This window comes from Echinops telfairi, unplaced genomic scaffold (genome assembly GCF_000313985.2).
Source record: "Echinops telfairi isolate 266 unplaced genomic scaffold, ASM31398v2 ScPeMD7_7400;HRSCAF=8409, whole genome shotgun sequence".
In the NCBI taxonomy this organism is placed as follows: Eukaryota; Metazoa; Chordata; class Mammalia; order Afrosoricida; family Tenrecidae; genus Echinops; species Echinops telfairi.
This window is the reverse complement of record NW_022111300.1, coordinates 11,353,909-11,367,207: the sequence shown is the minus strand read 5'-3', so window position 1 is coordinate 11,367,207 and position 13,299 is coordinate 11,353,909. Positions and strand designations below refer to the sequence as shown.

General features: G+C 45.1%; 1 protein-coding gene across 2 annotated transcripts in view; it reads left to right on the top strand.

Annotated features, from left to right (window-relative positions):
- The first annotated feature begins 883 nt into the window (after window positions 1-883).
- The window catches only part of ZNF521 (zinc finger protein 521), a 314,538-nt gene continuing 302,122 nt past the window's right edge, over window positions 884-13,299 (top strand). For both annotated transcript variants that reach the window (XM_004702915.3, XM_045296279.1), the window contains exon 1: window positions 884-930. The gene's annotated coding sequence lies outside the window, so the exon portion shown is untranslated. The remainder of the gene's footprint in view (window positions 931-13,299) is intronic.

Below are 13,299 nucleotides of genomic sequence, written 5' to 3'. Positions count from 1 at the left end.
TATCCCCCCCACCCGTGAGTGTCACTGTGGGTAGCGGAGCGAGGGCTGCGTGGCCGCGAGGCGTGTGCGCGCGTGAGTGTGAGTGCGGGGGCGCGCGCGCTCCCCTCCCCTGTGGATCCCCCAGGTGGAGTGAGGGTGATGTGTCGGGGCTGGAGGGGGGGCAACGCGGGAGGAGGATCCCCGCCTGGGGCGGCGGTAGAAAGTGGGCAAGGAAAGTCAACGGAGGGGGTGGGGTGCAGGAAGAAAAGGAAGCGAGAAGGGCAAATCCGCCGCCGGCAGAGACCCCGGTCCTCGTCTGGGCTGGAGGAAAAAGTTTCTGTTCTGTGTGTTCGCGAAGAATAAAGATGCCAAACTGTGCGGCGCTTCTCCCGTGCTTTCTTCCGAAGAAGAGAAAAGTCCTCGCGGAGAGCGGGGAGGGAGCGGGGAGGCAGCGGTGCGGAGGACTCGCGTGGCCGCCGCCGCGTCCTCCGCGCTCGCGCCCCGCTCGCCTTCCCCGCGCCCGGCCCGCAGGCTCCGACTCCGCGCCCCGCGCTGGGCCCGACAGTCCCCGCATGGGCGGCTTCCAGAAAGTTGGGCGCCCCTCACCCCTATTCCTGCCCGCCGCCCCCGTGCTCTGCTTATTTTTGTCTAGACAGGGCTCGCTCCGCCGGGAGTGAAGTTTGCGCGTGGGGATTTGGGGGCGCACGAGTTGGCTGCGGTGGGGGCGGGGGCCCTGAAGTTATTGATCGGGTGGCAGTGCTGGAATGTGGCGAAGGGAGTCACGTGTCGATCTCCTCCTCCTCCTCCTCGGCCGGCCGTCTCCTCCTCCACCTTCCCGAGCCTCCTCCGAGGAAACCGGGGGCGGCGGCCGTGGGGAGCCCGGAGGTCCGGCGCTGCAAGGCCGGGTGCCCGCAGGGCCCGGGGCTCGGGGCAGGACGAGCACCGGAGGAGGTGCGGGCAGGCCGGGCGCGGGCCAGGGGAGAGGGGCCGGGGGCAGCTGGAGGCAGCGCCGGCACCGCGACCCCGGAGGCGGAGGAGGACAAAGGCGGCCTGCGCGCCCGGCGGGGTCCCGCTGAGGTCCGCGCGCCCCGGCCCCGCCCTGTGGTCCCCGGGGGCGCAGCATCCTCTTCCTCCTCCGCGTCCCGGTCCCGCCGCCCGCTCCAGCTGCAGCGCCGGTGCCCTGCGCCTGCCCTCCGGTCTCCAACTCCGCCGAGCCGGGGATGATGGCAGACAGCGGGCCCGCGCCCGCACCCAGGCGCCTCGCTCGCCCGGCCCCCGGCCGCGGTGTATTTATGAACTCGATTAAGGGAGCCCTTACCGTGCACACAAAGCCCTTTCTTCTCTTGGGAAGGGCAGGGGTGGGGGAGGGCCTCACATATTGAAAAGCTCTCTTTTACCCCCCCTGAGTTTTAGTTCGAAAACGAGGGTATTTCATTGACTTGCATCTCTAACACAGGTTTTTGTGTGTGTGTGTGTGTGTGTGTGTGTGTGTTGGGTGGGGGGGGGGAATGGTAGTGGCGGGGGAAGAGCGTAGTGGCGATTTACATTCACTTGGGCCACACATTTTATGGAAAAGCAGCCTCCACCGGGGGGCTTGTTGGGTTCAAGTGTGGTTAGTGGAAAAGTCACGCCAGGGGCATGTGGGGGTGTCCGGGGAACCGTGGAGACGCTCCAGTTGGGGGACCTTGCTTCCAGAAGAGACTTTGCCTCCTTAGAAGTAATGTTGAGGGAAGGACCAGGAAAAACCTTGTTCCTGAAGTCACTTGGAAAGGAGAACTTTCCGAGTTCAATAGGATAGCGCTTGGTGTCAACCCCATTTAAAGAGCTCTGAAAGACTTTCGAAATCTCGGGCAGAAATTGGGAAGGCTTTTTTTTTTTTTTAATGAAAAAAGTTTATTGAAGTTTGGACCTTTGGTAGTTTTGCCTCCCCTACAGCTTCTTAAGCATTTCACTCACCTGCCTTTTGGAATGAATTCACTGCGAAAGTTCCATTGATTGTGAATGCTCCTGTCCTGGGTTTCCTAAGGAGCCTTTATTCTCCTGCATGTAGTTTTAGGGCAGAAGTGAAAGCCTGGGTTGGCGGAATTCGAAGTGCTCTTACATAACTCGAAATGCTAAATGCCTTGACAAGGGGACAGGGCAGTTTTTGGGCTGAGAACGTGTCAGGTGAAAATGAGCAAAGAAGAGAGCATTTCCTTCTTTTGTTACATCCTCTGGTTGCCCAAACATTCTAATGTCTGCTCTTTGGAGACTCAGCATTTGTGTCTCAATTGCCAGGCTCTAAATAAAATGTTTACATTAAAAACAAAGATTTAGCTTCCATTTTCTCTGTGGGCTCCCAGCTCAGCCGTGTTGTCCTCCATCAGCTGCTTGGATGACTCCCAGAAGAGAGACTGCCTTTGGGGGCTCGCTGCACTTTGGGGGTGAAGAGCTGAAGAGAGGAATGAAAAGAGTATAACCTCTTGAGCCTGTTTTTTTCAGGGTACGGGTTTGCCTGGAAGACACAGCACAACACACACACACACGCACATTTAGGTGAACTGTATCAAACGGTTTTGGAGAGGTAGAATGGCATTATGGGTGGCTCTTGTTAATATCTGTCATGTTCAGGATTATGATTTCCCTGAGCCCTCCTGGAAGGATCCCCCATTTTTTAAAACGTGTTTTAAGGACCTCCTGAGTGTATGCATTATGTCTATTGTGTCTTCTGGAAGGATCTCCCTGGGATTACAGAAAAAACAGGAAGGTGGTATCTTGACAAATATTCTGACATAGTAATAATAATAATCAGCAATTAGTAACACTTGCTCATTTCAGCAGGCATAGAAAGGCAGCCTTGCTTTGTTTTCTTCTAAAAAGTGATCAGTAGCTTTGAAACTAGGAGACAACATTGTTGTTAGTAGATTTCATCACCTTGTAGATTACTTTCTAAGGCAACTTGAAAAAGGCTTTGGAAACCATGGAAATGGATTGTGTCCTCAGTGAAACACGAAGTTCTGCATCCGGTTTCCAACTTATCTGTACAGACATAGTATTTTTTTTAGCAAGGTCTAAAAGATATTTCTGATATGGCTGTCACTTTTGATATCATAATTTGAAACTGGTATCAGGGGAGTAGTTTACATAAAACAGGTAGAAACATTACAACAAAATGACAGTCAAGTTTGTAGTTTTTATTTTTCAGCCAGATGCTTAAAAATCAGAGCAGCCAGGACCAATCTGCTAACGGGAATTTATTTTCTGAATTCGGCTAAGTTTAGTACTTTGGATCAGTAATGTCACTGACTACTTCTTAAGAATTAATGCAGGCTTTTTTTTTTGGTCTGCAGCAAACTTTAGGCTAATAATTGCCCTACCAGTACAACCTTCCAGGAGTGACTGCTAGCTTTCTGGCCACAGTGGGGTGTGCCCTGCTTAGTCTGATGACCTCTTGTCACACACACACTTAGACTGTTCAACAACAAACAGATTTTTTTGTTTCGTTTGCCTTCGTGAAAACTGAGAAATAGCTTTTGAAACATAACTCCTCCTCAAAGCCCTAGCTTCAGAATTCTACCAGCATGCGTATATATTCAACACATCTGACTTTGCCTTTATGCCACAAATGTTCAGGTTTAACAGTTTCTGTTCCATGAAACGGAGAGGCAGGACCAGTATGTGGGGGAAGGATAGTCACATAGTAACTGGGAGAGTCACCGCATCTCCCCTATTTGTGTCACTTGGATATTTGTCTCTGTTGCAGAGGGCAGAGGTAGTCTTTGGCTAGATTACCTGCCTGGAAATAATTCTGCTGTCAGGTGGTTTTTAGAGGTAGCAAATCAGTTGCATCAAATTGGTCAATTGTGACCTTTTTTTTTTTTTTTCCTTGCTGGCTTTTTATTCTCTCTTATGGTGCTCCTTCGATGGAACTTTCTTGGCCATTTTACCTGATAATAAAAATTCGTTTTGAGATTTACTCCCCCAAAAAGGGCAACGTAAGAAGGAAAACGTGGTCTACTACCTAAAGGTGTAAGATACTCCATCTGAGCCAAGTTATAAAGCTGGGGAGGAGAGCTGGGAGCACTTAGTCATTTAAATGGCCAAGTTAAACACAGGACACAATGAGGGTAGCTGGACCCTCAGGTGTTCATAAACCCATACCAGGGACCTCTAGAGGGGGGTGGGCGAACCTGGAAGAAAGCCCCCAATGTGCCTTGTTTAACTTGGCGGTCAAAATATCTAACCTTTTGTAACTTGGCACATGTTGAAATTATCACACTTGTGACTCACCTTTTTCCCATTTACCTTCTTTTGTACTTCATGAGTGGTTTTTCCCCCCCTCCTTTAAGAAGTAATTTGTTTAGAAATATAAGGAAGTGTGGCAGAATCCAGCTCTCAATTTAAAGAAGCCATGTAGCTCATAGAATGAAAAGGAGATGGATTTTAATCCGCTCCCCTTCCAGAGTCACAAAAGCTGTCTGTTAGGTTATATTCTCTAGCAGCCAAACTCTGAGAATTGGTAGGTGTTAAAAAAGCCACCACAGGGATTTTGTATAGGTCCCTAAACTTTAGTAACATTATATCCTCGAATCCTCAGTTGAGCACATTTAAAAAGTCAAAATATATCTTTCTTATGGGTAGACAAGTGAATTTTAATATATAGTGGGGGTGGGGAGGCTTTAATGTATATATGTATATATATGGCTTTTTCCCAAAGAGTTCATGGGAAAATTACTATATTTTAATACCATTTTCCATGAACTTTTTTGAAGCCCCTTCTACATAAGACTATAAGCAAGAGTGGTTTTGATATACCCCAACTGTTTAATTTCTTAGACAGAAAAATAACCCCCTCTCTAGAGATGAAGTTTGGGTTTTGGAAATGATGCCATGGTAAAGGAGGGGGCCGGGGGGAGAAAAAAATAAGCCTTGAATTTGGCATGTAAAGACAGTATCATTTTTCTCCCCTTTTAACTAAAAGTTGCAATATGGCTTTTCTATCAAAATTCATTTCGAGAGGCTAAGCATGACACTCTTTCTTTATAGCTGGAGTATAACCCGAGGTCCGTTTCATTTACTGTTGAGAAGGTGGATTGTCATGATCCGAAGGGCCACATGCTCTCTTGTGCCACAAACAATGTATGCTTTCACTCTTGGCCGGGGACCGTGAAAAAGCCCGATGATTGCAAATGCTGGAGATGCCCAGGCAGTGCTGGACATTCATACCTCCTTCCGACAGTTCCAGTTGTACTTTTCTGTTCATCTATCACCCAGTGACTGTCTCCCCTCCCTGCCCCACCCGCCCCACACCTCTAAATTATACTGACTAGATGTTGAAGTCATTAAATTGATTACAGCCCAATCAGTAGACAATCCTACATAAACAAAAACAGCAATTACAGTCGGCAAGAATCCCACGAGTGCCAGTCAAAGTTCCACAACTGATGGTCCAGTGAGTCTTTTCCAAGACGCCGGGCTTCTTGATTTCAGCAGTTCTGGCAGCATCGTCTTCAAGGGAGGGCACAGAAACTCCTAAGATTCCACTTGGCCTTAAAAATAAAACCATCTGTTTGATGCATGAGTGGATTGTTGGCTTTTTTATTCATCCAGCCCAAAATGGGCAAAAAATATGATATTGAACATAAAAGCATACATGTAAAAAAGAAATTACAAAGGGATTTGAGATTAGCAGCTTCTTACAGAGCAAGCTGTGAATACGTTTTCTTTTTTGTTTTGCCAGAGTATTCCCATATCCCTTAAAATCCATTGTAGTTATTCTTACTGACAGTAGTGACGTCTAACAGTGATGACAGAATTTTTCTACTTTGGGCTTCCAGTAATTCTATGTAGTTCCTTTTACTTGTTTAGCTGGACCAGCGGAACTCTTGCATAGTATTTGTAGGAGGTTTCTTTTCATCTCAGGAGCATGTGTACCCCATTTCCTTTATTTTTAAGTGATCCTGTTGGTGCTGTCAGATTAATGTTGGCCTACTAACTGCAAGGTTCATGGTTCAAACCCGCCAGCCACTCTGCAGTTGAGAGGAGGCTATTTGCGCCCCTCAGTTTGCTCTCCGCTCAAACCCTACGCAGGGTTGCCCGAGTTGGAACGGACTTGACGGTAGCAGCTTCGGTTTGTTTTGAAGGAAGGATCGGCTGGGGGTTGGCTGGTAAATCTAGCGGAAGGCTTGTTGACTCAGGTTGAAATGTATTATTAAGGAGACCTGCTTGACGGTTCATGTTTGATACCAAAGCCATGCAGTGAGAAAGAGGCTTTGATATTAGAAAAGCTCTATTCTTCTAAGACCATTCATTGGACTTTTATGAGAGACCTGGTGTTCCTATGACTGTACTGATTCATCCGACATTGAATTTGCATTGCTGGTTTAATGGCATTAATGTTGCCGTAGACGGCATTCCTTACGGCTGGATTTAATTGATACCATGTTCACATTCTAGTTCTTTTTTTAAAGAGAAAATAATTTGGAGACTTGCCACACTTGGATCATATAGTAACAGGCGTATGAACTGTTAAAAGTGTAGATGTTGTCCTGGAATATTCTGAGGGAGGGCTCCAGTTCATGCATGCACCGGTTTTTCTGAGCACCACATCTCTGCGGTCAGCGATGGCCCCAGACAAGTGCTCTCACTCACACACATGTCTTCCTTGAGTTTTTTTAGGGTCCAGCCCAAACAGTGACTTCCAAGGGAATCTGCTGGGCCAGTTAAATTCGAGTCAGGGAAATTAACTCAGAAGGTGATGGCATAGGGTTTTGGGGAATCCCAAAGAGGTCACCTTGATAGATTTTCTTGATAGAACTCGCATGGGGCCTTATAATGAAGACATTTTAAGAACCTCACCCTGCATTGGTGAGAAAAAGACCAGGAAAGTTGCACTGAGGAACGGTGTCCCATCATGACAACACACCTGTGCATTCTCCCAGGGGAGTAAGGGCTGTCCTGGGAGAATTTCATTGGGAAACCTAACCCCACTCACTCTCCAGCCCTGATCTTGCCCCCCCTCAGACTTCATTTTGTTCCCCCACATCAAAGATTGTTGATTGAAAGGACATGTTATTTGAGTCCCTTGAGGATGTCAACCCTGCTGTTTCGATGCGCTATAAATCAAAGCGCACAGGATTCTTCAGGGAAGGGTCAGCAGAGAAACAGTTTCCAGAAGTGAGTAGAACTAGGTGGAGGATAAGGTAACAAACAGTAGCATCATACTTTGCTATTTTTGTTTGAGCGCTTTCTACGGGGTTATAGCAGTACTTTTTGACTGATCCCTGTTGTTAGATATACTTTGGAATTGGATGAGATTTGATAATGCAGTCTGATAACCTAAATCAAACCTCTGGCTAAGTATTTTCCCAGAAGTATTAATTTATTTTCTCTCCATTGACTCATGTTGTGCTGTCAAAGGTTAAAGTTAGTTCTCTCTGTGTGTGTGTGTGTGTGTGTGTGTGTGTGGTATGTGTGTTTACATGACATTTTCTAATCCCATTTCAATTAAATCTGAAATAATGTTCCTGTTTTTTGTTTGTTTGTTTGTTTAGGGATTACATGGTACACTAGCTAAGATTGCATATACCTTGTTTGTTGTAATGAAAGAGTACTTGTCTGATTTAAAATATGTTCTCCAACAATGTTATTACAAAGCAATTAAAACTTAAACATTAAAGTTAGCATTAGTAAATTTAAAAGCTCTGTTATAGTATTAATCACATAGTGTAAAGAAAGCTTTTAAATGGTTTAAATAATTATGCAACTCTTGGCATAAAAGCCAACATAAATCTTTGGAAACCGTAGAATCCTGACTTTTTTTTTTTAACTTTAATTTTCGGCAGTTTGGGTTTTTTGCATGCATCACATTCTGTCTCTAGTATAAATAATTATGCCAGTTTAGTAATTATTGGAGATCAAAGAAATTCAGAAAGATGCGATTCTTTAAAAGTTCAGTCGCTTTAGTCTTTGCAGGGATAATGATCAAGCAGCAGTTATCCAGCTGCCTGGGGACCTGGCCACCAAGACAAGAACCTGGCTGGTCTTGAGGGTGCCTGCTCTGGCCGTGTATGCACCACAGCTAGCAGTCCTAGTCAGAGGTCTCATTTCTGAGGATCCGAATTTTGTCACTCAGAAGAAGAATACCAACTCATATATGACTCTCTTTCTTGGAACATGGGGTAAAAAGAGGGAGAAGAGAAATCACCCGGGGCCAGGGGAGTGATTGCACAGGTTTTAAGTTGTTTAAATCCTGGGTTACAATCTGGATGAGTTGAAATGTAGCCTTTGGCTAACTCACAATAAAAAGTTTTTTTTTTTTAAAGATGAATGCATACATTTAGCAATGATCACTGACAACCTATATTTTTAATTTCATGGGATAGTAAGCACTTTGAAAAATCTAGGGAAGGAAAAATGTATATATATACCCATATATTCACTTTTGTCAGTTACTTGTGTAGGTGTGTGGGGCCTGTGACCATTTTAAATCTTTTTATCAATTGAAGGTCATTTGCCTTAGAAAGCATGAATGAATGCAGTTCCCTGGCTGAAAAAGTCAAATGAGTTATAAACAGATTGACATTCAGAATATATGTTTTCATAATAGTGAAGGTTTATGTAACCACATTTGGATAGTTTGATGACAGTACTTTAAAAAAATATAAATGAAACTGAAAGATCACAACACTTAGTTAACATAGGATAATATATATACATATATATATGCATTATGCGAACACAGGTGCTTCCTCTCATATTCCACGTGAATACATTTTTGCCTTGCAAATCCCTATCAATGTTAGATGCTTTTAAAGAAAAATATATAATCAGCTTGAATAGGTTTTTTACCCAATCAAAGTCGGCATCCTTGTAAAGGACATAGTTTTCTCTTAGACTCTAAAATTACCTTATGGTTGGATGTCATTTCCATTTTTTTAATGACCTTTTACTTTTTCATGATTGACATTTCCCTAACTTTCTTTTCCCAGTGGTACCATGAGAAGTATATCCAGATGGACACAGATTCAGCCTCTCTGCCATCCATTGGATTCTGACTCATAGTGCCCCTGTAGGACAGGGTAGAATAGCCCTGGAGGGTTTCTGAGACTATAACTCTTATGGGAATAGGAAACGTCATCCTTTTCCCTCGGAGCAGCTAGTGGTTTTGAACTGCTGACTTTGCAGTTAGCAGCCCAATGTGTAACTACTCTGCTATCATGGTAGTCCTATATCTTCATATACATAATTCCACCGTGGAAAGCTATAGAGAGGTGAAGAGCCCACAAGATGGGCTATGTCCGTATTATAGACAGTTCTGTGGCTAGTAATTTGTGTGTGTATATTTATAGATTTATACCTATACATATATAACATTTAAAACTATATGCTTGATGGAGTAATACCCAGCATTTCATGGGTGTTCTTTAGTGTTTTTTTGCTTTTCAAGAAAACCAGATTAGGTCCCGTACCTCCTAAGTGCCTGAATAAGACAGAATATTAATTGCTGTTAGCATTCCTAATAATTTAGCTTGTCTGAATTATTCTAAGTGTGTCAAACATATGTTGTTTTGTTCCACCTACCAGCACTTTTGTCTGCAACTTATTTTTGTACACTCACAAGGCCAAATGCAATTAAGTATTTACAAACCCTACTCCATCCAGGACCAGCAGAGCCCAAACCAAGCTGTTGGCTGGAGTGCAGGGCCATCACCAGTGGGCCGACCTGCTTTGAACTCATTTACCGGACTGTGTAGGGAAGGAGACTTGGGCCGTCATGGCACGCAAACACCAAGTGTGTGAGGCCAGGGTTACGAAGAAACGAGGCCTCCAGGGAACGCATATTAATTCCTGGAAAGAGTAGAGAAGGAAAACTGAAACAATTAGTTTTGGTCACAAGTATTCTGAGTTGGGGATTAGTGCTCCTGGGGAGATGGTTGCCGAGTGGAAAGAGCCCAGGGATGGACGCTGACTTGCTCTGTGGACTTTCTGGCAGGGCCCTGAACCTCTGGCTCTAAGATTCAGATTTCCTTTCTGTAAAATGAGGGGACTTACTCATCATTTTAACAAGTTGCCCTTCCACTCCCCCACCCCCCACCCCAGTCCCTATTTTCTTCCAGGCACTCTGTTTAGTTCTAAGGGTTCAGTTGTGAACAAAACAAACCCGAGCCTGACTCTTAGGAAGTGTCTGGTCTGCGAGACTAGATGAGCTTTTAAATACCTCCCGTTGCTTTTTAAATTGGGGAAGCTCTGCAAGCGGGGGAAGGAGATAAGGATTGATGGCATATCAGCTTTTTCAGCGAGTTGCAAAATGTTAGATAAAACAAAGTTCAAAAGCATTTTTGGCACCGAAAGTTTGGCGAGTTCCCTATTTTGTACAAGTTGAGAGCTGGGTGTCCGCCTGTAGTCTAAAGGTAAGTGTGGCCATTTGAATCGAAGCTACTAAATGCAAAGTACACAGCAGTGATTTGCAGCCCATATGGACTCAGGCAATTGATGTTACAATATCTTTTTACCCTTCCTAAAAGTTCTGGATGACATTTTTGAAAGTTAATTGTTTAGTAATAAAGTTAAATATGCATATGTATTTTTTAATGTTAAAGAATGGATGGTACCCTTTAAGATAACCGGAGAGACTCATAGAGGATGTGAATGATGCTGATGTTAAAAAAAAAAACAACAACCCCAAAACAAAGCTAACCTTCACCTGGGAATCTCTGCTGCCCCAAATTGAGGGGAAACAAGTCACATGGAAATCATTCCATTAAATATTCAGGAGTAGAAGGACACGAGAGGATGAAGTTAGTTGGTGTTGAAAGTCCCCATCTCAGGCTTGATTATTTTTCCCTGGGGAGATAGATGAATGCTTTGGAATAAGCTTTTATAGAATCATGGGTCTTAAGTGTAAGATAATTCAGGCATAATGATACTGGCCGTCTTGATGGTCTTCATGTGCGAAGATGTGAGTGCTGAACGAATGGTGATGGTGGAGTGTAACTGACCGCAGAAAAGGGTGATCAACATGAAATCCCTTTTGCCTCCTCCAACATCAGAGAGGTCATTTACATAAGTATTGCATCATTATACAACATTTTTAATTTTCAAAATAAAGCCATTACATGGTAATAACACCATGTTATAGCTCCTGTTCAATGTAACTCGCTTTCTTAACACTTGCTTATTTGCATACTTAGGAGCCTGTATGAGTTTGACGGGCTGGTAGGCCTCTGGGAAGGCTTCCTAGGTTGGTGTCTGCCTTTGGGTCCCTTGGGTTAGGCTAAGGCTTAGCCCAGGGGTGGACTGAAACTAAGTGCTCAATTGATGCTTGTGGAATGGAAACCACTCCATTTCTGACTAGGCAACAGGAAGGGTTGACTTCTGAGTTCTCTGCTAACATCGTAGAATCTTCATCTTGAGAAATTGTAGTGATTGCATGTTGGCCAGTGGTTCACAGGGGTGAGGCAAGCATCTCTTCAGGTGGCGCACTTGATTGAGCTGCAGCAGGTGGATGAAACCAAAGGTTGCCCCACATCGCTCAAGGCAAGGGTGATGGTTTTCTTTTCCATGATGTCTCTATTTAGGGAGCTTCTATAGAAGGGCATGAGCATTCTATGCAGAGCCTTTCTCTGGGTCTTTATAGGGAGTCTGGCTCAGCCCAAGCCCTGGCAGCCCCACTGACTGAGCAGTCTATAGCGTTTAGGTGAGAGCTAACCCCAGTCTACAGCTTTTAGGTGAGAGCTCTGGACCACTGACCCATCCACCTCAGTAGGGTTTTCTCCCTCGAAGCAGTTCCTTTTTTGTACCGATATATGACCTAATCTATGTTGGCTTGGGTCTTAGGTAGATTTTTGCTATGGGATGTTTGAGCCAAAGTGAAAGTGTATTGCTATAGAAAATGCTGTTAGCCTTTGTCTCTTAGAAACCTCAGGCACAACCAAATAAAATACTGCCTGGTGCGCTGCCATCTACACGATTGGCTGTGGGTTGGACCTTGTGATCCATGAGGTTTTTAGTGGTGGATTTTCTGAAGTGGCTAACCAAGCCTGCTGGGTGTCCCTAGCCTGTCTTAGTCCGGGAGCTCTACTGGAACCGGTTTCACCAACAGATGGGTAGTGACTGCACGTGAGGAGCACTGGCTGAGAATAGAACCTGAATCTTTCACAGGGAAGATGGGAATTCTACTGCCTCCATTGCTTTAAGGCTAGCCACCTCAATTTCTTTTGACTTGTTGGACGACCATCCACAAGGTCAAGAGTCTGAAGCCACCAGGCTCTCCATGTAAAGAGTTACTCCTGTAAAGAGTTACCGTCTTGGACATCCACAGGGGCAGCTCTACCCTGTCCTATCGGGTCACTCTGAGTTTACATCGAGCTGATGGTAGTGAGTTTGGGTTTGGTTTGTGTCCAATTGCTGGCACTTCTTTTCAGGTAGCAATATCTTCCAAACCATTAGAGTTCTTCACAGTTTCCCTTTGAACCTCTTCTATGTTTAGTTTCATATAATAATACAGTCACGAGGGTTTGAGACCTTTGCTGACGCAAACCCCAAACCAAAAACCAAACCAAACCAAAACACACCAGTCACTGCCATCAAATCAATTCCAGCTCACAGTGACTGGATATGATTGTCAAGACAGTACATTTTTAAGAGCTCAGACAGCCTCATGTTTCACCCACTGAGCCAGCTGGTGGATTTGAACCACCGCCCTTGTGGTTAGCAGCCCAACTAGATGTATTACAACAGCTGTAGCTTTTGTTTCTTTAACTTGAAAGTTTAATTTTCCCATTAAAACCTCTGAAAGCGGTGTGTAGTGTCGCCTTCCTTTGGAATACCCAGAGCCTCAAGGAGTAAACAAATACACACACCAAGAAAGGCATTGTGTCAGTCGTGCTTCGTGTAGATCATTTGCTGTAGATTATCGTTAAGTCTAGTTGGGCTTCCTGAAGGCAGCAGGTATGGTCTGTGCCTGCATGGAGTCAGAGTCAAGTTATGTCACATCAGACGAAGAGCTGACGATGGTGCCCTTGTTGGCTGCGCCATATAAACTCCTGACTTCTGGGGACTTAGATCAATGTAGGGCAGACTCGGTGAACTGAAATCCCACCTGACCCTGTGCCAGGTCGTAGACCGGAGAGTTTTGATGCATACGAGCTTCATTGGCTGCTTTGGGGAAGTAGCTTGCCAGTGCTTTCTCCTAGACAAACAAAAGCCCCACTTCCCTTGAGTTGATTCCCACTCATCGCGATCCTTGGCAGGATCTCTGGGCCTAGAAGTCTTTGCAGGGTCTCTGGGACTGTAAGTCCTTACAGGCCCAGATGATCGCATCTTTTTCCTGTGGAGTGG